The sequence below is a fragment of the Acyrthosiphon pisum genome, chromosome A2 (genome assembly GCF_005508785.2).
Source record: "Acyrthosiphon pisum isolate AL4f chromosome A2, pea_aphid_22Mar2018_4r6ur, whole genome shotgun sequence".
NCBI lineage: Eukaryota > Metazoa > Arthropoda > Insecta > Hemiptera > Aphididae > Acyrthosiphon > Acyrthosiphon pisum.
In genome coordinates this window covers 11,816,989-11,826,015 of record NC_042495.1, presented here as the reverse complement: position 1 = coordinate 11,826,015, position 9,027 = coordinate 11,816,989, and the positions used below count along the sequence as shown (strand labels likewise).

Here is a 9,027-nt window from a genome sequence, read left to right as displayed (position 1 = left end):
TTTTTTGTTTTTTTTTACCATAGGTTCCACAATAATAATAATTATAATATAACACATTTAATACGGTATTTTTCCGGGAGTAAAAGAGAATAAAAACATTAAACAGATGACCAACTCATAACACGTTCACCTGACCCAACCCAACCGGTCCTCGACATTCGAGTCACGGTACTCCTGCACAGACGTAATCCAAACGTATGAATGCCATATAGTGGGGCAGCTGAAATGGAAAGCGATTCTGTCGTGACGCTTCAGTATCCGAATAGACATAATGTTTGATGGACAAAAGCAAATTAGATAATAATAACAAGGTACTCGTCGTAATCAGTTAACTATCCGCGTGGTTTGTTAAATAAATTGTAACTTTTTAATGTTAGTACGTTTTATAAACATAAACTTTAAACTTTTATCAAAAATTATTGAGTTTTATATTATCACTGTATAGTGGGTTTTTTAATTTTTTTAAATTAAACAGATTATTTATGCTCTTAATAAATATAGCTGCTTATATTTTGTTATAAATTATAATATTAGGATGACAACGAGCCGAAAGACCAAGTACTTCAAGCTGTCTCAAAATATGAAATTTGGTCCTCATAATATCAGGTAAATTCATATTGTTTAACTACTTACGTTTATACGTCAATAATCTAGGATGCAGATACCTAATTTATAATAATTACAAAATTGTAGATGTCCAATAAAATAATCAGCTAAATACTTAAATCAATATTTAATCAGTTTTTATTGTCATCATATCAATATTAAAATTTTTTTTAATTTCTAAAAATAACTACAATTTGTTTGTGATAACTTATAAGCTACAAGTAATAAAATTAGGCAAATTTAATACAAGTATAGGAATAACACGGCGAGAAGATGATTCACTAATGAATTCTTAAACTTAATTTTAAAAAAAACTTCTACATGGGTCATATGTGTCAAATATTGAATTGTCTCGGTTAAAAATGTTAAAAAATCCTGTAGGTTCCTAATTAAATTTTAATGATTAAAGTTGGAAATATAATTTTAGGATATATAGACATGGAGTGTTAAGGACTTGTTTTGTTTCTTTAACCACAGTGTTACACTTTGTACAAGTATTTTAATAGTTTTAAATAAGTATAGTTTATTTGGTTACATTATAAGTAAATTAAATATGATATTAGATGAATCAATATCTATATTAATACAAATATCGGATACATTATAAGTATAATATATAATATATATGAATCACAAAATGATTATTCAAAGGCTAAAATTTAAAAAAAAATTAGGTACCTAAAGAAGTTTGTTGGGTTAATAGAACGTGTGTTTTCAAATTTAGATCTAATAATGAAACTTTGCACTTTAAAACAGAGCTTTAGCATAGATTAGTTTACTATGTAAAGATGGTTAACATTTTGTTTAAAATGGATGATTTTTGATTGCTTATTTCCCGTGATCTTTCTGGTTTTCGTATTCAAGTCACCGGTAAATTGAAAAAGTCCCCAACCTCTTCAAGTACCTACGTAATATATATACCATAATTCTTATATTAAATTTTTAATTTATAGAGGTGCGATGTGCCATATTAAATCAAACTCTTTTCCTTCTCTTATAATGTAAAATATAATTTTTATATTATTAATTTTTTTAATTATGTAAATACAAGTGAGTATTTTGTTTTCATGTCGAGACAAAGTTATGGTTTGATTTAGTCTATTTATTGGGTTGAGGATGTAAAAGTTAAAAATATAATAGTATATGCTATAGTATTATAATACCACAACTAAAATATATAAGTAATAAAAACTTCATTGACATCTAAGGGAATTATAAAACTGCCGATGAGTTTAGAAAATTTAACAACATTGGTAGAAAGAATGATTTAAGCAATAATAAACTGCTAGAACTGGCCATATTTTAGTAGAAAAAAGCATGTACGATAATATTATTGTAATTAAAATGGTGCCTATTGTGAAAATTGTTTATTAAGGATAAGGTTTATTTATTATTTAGTCATAAATCAGTATTTATTATATTTAGATAACAAACACTTATTCGAATATAAATTGTTGGATATTGGCCCATAGGAAAGAAGGTCGGACACTATGATGTAAACCAACTAAGATACACACTAAATCTGGTTACTGATCCCCGACAACTTTTATTTCGCATATTTTCCCCTCTTCAAATACAGCTGCTAGACATGGGTATTGGGTAGACATAAATGTACTCTCACTCTATGTCACCAGTTGCAGTAGCTATTACGTAACGTAATTTTATAAGAATCAAATTGAATGTTTTGCAAATTATATCCGGGCAAGAAAATCATGCATAATTTGTCTATGCATAGTTATACCGTGGTACTAACATGATTTTTGATAATCGTTTTTGCAAGAACATAGGTCACGGGCTCAAATCAAAAATGTTGACTTTGATGAACCAATGATAATTCATTTTTTTGGCGTTAAATTATTTTAATATCAATGAAAACCTTCAACGGCAATTGCTCTTCGAAATTATACAAATATGCATGCTTTGAATTTTGAAGAATACGAGAGTTGATATTTAAAATATATACTTTGTTAAATCTAGAACATATCGACAAGATTTAGTTACATTTTTATGAAGTAATGGTTTAATTGGTTATGACATAGGTATGGGTAAGTATTATTGTTGGTCATAAAAAGTATTATATATAGTATTAAAGTAGTTAATTCTTACATAGATACTCTAATAGGTAACCGTTTGGTATAACGTGTATATCCTTCCATGGTACATTGAAGTTTTATATTTTATACAATTTCCAGAAATTCGTAATTTTAACACTTGCGGTATTTTTTCGTTAATATTAATAAATATGAACACATACACACTGTAGTAATAAGTTGGTTGTAAATAATTGTTTTAACTATTATAATTGTTAGGTATATTAACATAACATAATGTATTTATCATAATAAATCAATAACTGATAACAACAAACTTAAAAGTAGGTTTATTACGTTTAAGTTAAGTCTGTTAAATGATAACACACGAGAAGTTGTGGACTTTATATGTTATTTTAACTTAAAATCTAGGTTTTAAAAAAAAAAAACATTATAGTGGGTCTTCTTTAAAAATAAATGATAATTGATATAAATATAACTGTTTGTAGAGCTTATTGTACCACCGCCCTTGTACTGCGACTAATAAACATAAACTGTATTAATAAAATTGAATTCATGTTATTATATAAATCCATTCATAAAATTAAAATAAAACCACCGGTATCCCTGTATTAACGGGTGTTTTCACTTTCAAAAACAATTTCGTGGTCGAAGGTCGATCGCCTGCGGAAGTTCATTAACGTTATATTCGTATAATAATTGCTCTTTATCATTGACGGAAACGTATTCTTCTACCTGATACACAGAATTCATTTGTATTTACTTTCTCTATGTAATGTTTAAAAAAAAAAACGAGGACAATTAAGACTAAATTAAAAACAATAAACTGTATAACTGTATTTTAATGTTTTAGTATAATTTCCGAGTATATGAAAATAAGTAATAATAGACAACTCAATAATTTAATAAACTTTTATTTTTTAAATTCTGAAGGACAAACTGGTGTTTACAGTTGAGTTTTTTTTTTTATTTTGTCATCCAACTGGATCCAAAGGTATCAAACTGATCTCTGAGCAGAATCTTTTCTCGAATGCAATGATATTATAGTTGTCATTGCTTTAATAGTAATTAATTTTAATTTTGGATATCATGTGGTTGTAGCTTGTAGGCAGGAGTTTTTAAGTTCTCGTGTTAATGAAAAAAGGTTACTTATTAAAGAGTTAGTCACTGACATGGAGTAGCAACACTTTCGACCATGTTTTAATATCGTATTAATATCCACTCTTCTATTTTTATATCGAAATTATTATGTATCTACATTTTATATAGAATTTTTTTAATTCTATGTTATGAAAACGAGTTTTTACTTTTTATTATATAGTGTAGGTATAATATATATTGAAATTCAAATGTAGCTCCACCACATTTTGTAATATTAAATTGGAAGAACGTTATATTATATTATAATAACGTAGGTACCTATACTATATTTATTACTAAACAAAAATGCATGTAGACATTCCACATATTATCTAATATCTCTGATATTACAATAATATGATTTATAAAATAAAGTTATTAGTTAATAGTTATTGAGAATATATTTGACTACAGCTACAATACAGTACTGTTATAATTTATTATAAAACTCAATATTACACTTTTAAATCATATAATAATTAATATGTGATACAAATTCATGAGCAATTATTCACACAGACGTACTAAACACATTATTATGTTATAGGTATTTTAAACTATTTTATTTAATGAAATCGTCACGCTGATGAATACAGTAGGTACCTACTGTACTAAATACTAATCAGTACAATCACTATGATGTACCTACTAAGTTTAGGCACCAAAAAATGTCTACTACAAATACGTAATGACTAACTTATATAGTTAAATTGTACTTCATAAAAAAATATTTATTTTAACCTAAGTAGGTACAAAAACAAACTGATATATTATGATGTGTGAATTATTATTAACTATATTTACTGAATCTTTTACATTGATCCCATAAAGATATATGCAGATTATTAAGCACCATTATACCTAATATCTATAATTCCAAATTGGATCAATAATTATTGGTTATGGAATAAATATTAAATTATATTATATAAAATTATATTTGTATGTCTAATGGTATTTTATATTTGAACTTATCAATAAACAATACAAATTTTTGTTTTTAATTTTTTAATAATAATAGTAAAATGTTTAAACCCTATCAATTTATATGTCAATCTTGTATGAAATTATTGTATGTAAACTTATAAATAATTAATAGCATGATGAATATAAATATATAGTGACTGTAGAATATGGTGTTCTTGACCGCTTTATTTTTGTTTCATCAAACTGTTTATATAAAACGAACACATATTTTAATAAATATCTGCGGTAAAGCATTTTTTTTATGTTGAGAGAAGAAGGGTAAATATAGGACTATGAACAAACATCTTTCTCAACGTTCATATAGATAATTTTAATATTATTATGGATACACTATTTGATTAACTAATAAGTTAAAATAAAAGTTACATAACATAACAATATAACAGCTAAATGCCACTTAAATCGTATAAATCAGATATATACTATGTATTTTTTTTCTTGACTAAATTTTCTTGATTCAATATTATGAAGATATCTAATAACAAAGAGTAATTTATCAAAATTAAAAATTATGCTTCCAGTTTATACTAATAATACATTTTAATCGGTCAGTTTATAAACAATCATTCGTACAATTTTTTAATGTTTCCAAAATTCATAAAAATATTTAAAAATGATTAAACTAATTTTTTATAAAAATTAACGAAAATATGACTTATTGTTAGTTTTAAAATCTCAACTTGATAACATTTTCAATTGATTCTTATACTCGAAACTTTTAGAGCATTCCTCTTATTAGAATAATATATAATAATTGATAATATTTAAATAAAAATTACACACATAACTACTACTGTAAAAAATAAAATTGCATTTATTATCTAAATCTTACGTACCTATATGATGTTTGGCAGTTTTGATTGAGAATTATGTATTAGGTATGGGCGTGTTATTTAGGTAATTAAACCAGTTATTAACTATTATTTATATTATTTAGGATTTTGGGCTAGCTAAGCAATAAGGATGAAATCTTTGGTATTAAAATTATGTTTTTATTCTATGGATTCTGACGATGAAAATTCCACAGTATTTTCTTGTGCTTCTATTCCTCATCAACTATATATTTATTAGAATTTGAGTTTCTTAACAAAGAATCTTCTACTTATTATTCAACATAAACACAATTTATTGTTGCCTTACAATTCAAACATAATGGCTTATACCTAATAATCTGGTTTGCTAGTCACTATACACCAAAATCTATGTCTACGTAGCAGCAGCATCACTCCAACGGTGCTTAAAACAAGGTCATCCATAATATGACATATAAACATTATTTGTCATCAGTCATCACAATATTAATTGTAATAGGTAATCTGTAGATACATAAATACGTAGCTTTGTACCATAGTCGTAGATAACAATAATAGTTACAAAACGTCTTATTATAAAATAAAAAATATACTCTATAATAGATAATTATACACCTGGTAAAAATATTCTGTCCGTTAATTTAATTTTAAGTTAAATAAATGACACGTGTGTGCAAATAAGCGCAATATGATACTAAAAAAGTATAATATATTATTAATAATACTATTATACATAATTATTATGTTCCCAATATACAAGTGCAGGAAACAAAAATAACTTGTTGAGCAAAAAACGTATCATTTAAAGCTGTTTATTACAATGAGATTTTAAGAGTTTATAGTTATGTACTTATGTAGGCAGGTATTTCCTTTTTGAGTATTAATATTACCTATTTGAGAACATTAAATTTTCTTTCCAAGATCTTTTCGTTGTAATTTAATACAGTATTTATGTGTAGCTACAATTATAAAACAATGCGATATTTCCAAATTTAATACAGGTTATAATAATATGGATTAGCAAAATCGTATATTAAAAATTATTAGGGATCAAATTTTTTTTGGAAGACTTATAATAAATCAAATAATTTTGTTTAAAAATAACAAATACATCATCGTTTATTATCGTTTAAGATTGGACAGTCATAGTTGTTGAGTAAATCAATTATTATTATTCAGATTACTACATTTGAGTGGAACCCGTCATTATTCATAATGGCTTAACCTTAATAACTTTTCTAAAGTTCATATACCAAGTAGGTATATTGGAGTTATTTTCAAGCATAAATAGATGAATCGTAGTAAAATTAAAATTATATCTATTCATTATTTAATCGATGTTTTTCTATTTATTATAGTGTATTACGATTACCCATAAGATATTTTATCTTTGAAAGATTTATCAAATTAACAATTAGCTACCTAGCTTATTGCTACTATATAGGTAGTTATTTAAAATAATACTTACGGTTTTACCTACTTTAAATTAGGTAATATACAATTTTCATATTACATAAATTAACTATTGTAATGACTAATGATTAGTTATTAATTATGTACATGTCTTTTTTAAATTATATTTTAATTAATGGTTACATCTTACATTTAAAGAAAAGAAAGATGACAGATTTTGATTTCACAATATTCTGTTATTTTTATTTTTTGTAATGATACTATACGATATGATAGTGGGACAATGAGGTACGGTTAAAATAGTGTTTCTAAAATAATTAATTTTTCTGTATCCTATGCTGCATTTTTATTTTTACCTGCTTTTAAACTTATCATTTAAAATATAATTATGAAAGACAATTTTTTCTGTATTCTTTTTCACAATTAATGCACCGCTTAGAGGTTTAAACATTAATTAAACTGAACAACTTATAATTTAAGACACTGTAGGTACTTAGGTAATAAAAGAAAACATATTATTAAAAAACTCACAATTTAAAATGATATGTATTTAAATTTGTAATGAAAATAATAAAAGTATGAAATTATGTAGCTGTTGAATAATCTTTTGTCTTTTCTCTGAAAGGATTATTACTGTTTTACTTTTGATAAAAAAAAAAATACAATGTGCATTGCGCAACAATATTATGCGACCTGAGCAATTCAATCTTAAATCATCACTACTTAGTGATTTATACATATCGATACGATTGTCATCTCGATAAGTGTTTGATGTGCTTTTAGAATGACAATTATTTTTTTTTATCGTTTTTAATGACCTGAATTTTTTGTTTTATTAATCTCTTCTCTCATTAATATTACCCACAACACTTCATATCATCCTGCTTGTTATTGTGTGTATATTCAATCGCAGTCATCTTGCAACTCTTGTAGGAGTTTTTGCAATCAGATGTAACTTCTCGAAATATCTTTGACATTTCACTCTGTATAACCGGTACACTTACAAAATAATGTGGTCTTGCGCGTAAAACAAAATAATAAAATATATCAATGCGTTAGGCACTTTCAAATAAAATGTAAGCTGCATAATAGGACTCTGCAAGTCTCCAGCCGAATAGTTAGTGGCGATGTTCTGTATATTTTATTAATTATCAAACATTCAAACACTTTCTTTAGTGAAATATATCCATCATTTTAAAATCGTATCAACAACGTCTTTGAATTTTGGGCTCATAGCAAAATCAGTTAATAAAAAAAGTTAAAGGAATGTTAATAACATGGCTATAATATCATATACCTATAGGCTATAAAATATTATACGCAACATTAGGAGGGAACTATAATTTTCACGACGAGACATTGATCATTTAGAAACATACCGTAATATTAACTTAACTACCTATCTGCTATACTATATATTAAGTATCCTTTCAATGATACTCCGGTGTTGTTTTATTTTCACCGAGGTAATAAAGTAATTTGATATTGATTTACGTTGGTAATAACTAATAAGTAGATAACGATATTGAATTACTTCAATAAATGGCATTGAAATATATCATTTTACATGGAAATTTGTTTAATAGTTTATTCAATATTTAAATATATATTTATGCTCAATTCATTTAAAATATATCTGAAACATAAATCTATTTTGTGCTAATAACTCGTGGTAAACGTACCTAATTCAATAATATTGCATTGATTATGACAAATTTTTAATTTACCCGGTCACGGTTGTTAGATACTTAACTATTTCATACCAATTTAGTATTTAATACCTATTTTTCGGTGGCAGTAATAAACTATTATATATATATAAATATATTATAGAATAGTATGAATATTATATTATATTATATTCAATGGAAGAGCAAAATAGTAAAATATGCAAATAATTGGATCGGTATATTTAATTGAGTAGGTATATTGAAATATAGCAAGTTCATTAAGAATAATATTGCATATATGCATATGTTTAAGTACCTATTTCCTTTTTAAAAAGTCTTACCTATAAT

The 9,027-nt window shown here is 25.3% G+C and overlaps 1 protein-coding gene across 2 annotated transcripts in view; it reads left to right on the top strand.

Moving 5' to 3' along the window:
* Window positions 1-217: 217 nt before the first annotated feature.
* Window positions 218-9,027, top strand: part of LOC100163959 (pancreatic triacylglycerol lipase) — a 32,473-nt gene continuing 23,663 nt past the window's right edge. The window contains exons 1-2 of one of the 2 annotated variants that reach the window (XM_016807050.2): window positions 218-311; window positions 535-606. The gene's annotated coding sequence lies outside the window, so the exon portion shown is untranslated. Of the gene's footprint in view, window positions 373-534; window positions 607-9,027 lie in introns of both variants that reach the window. The other variant, XM_016807049.2, reaches the window with a different exon arrangement.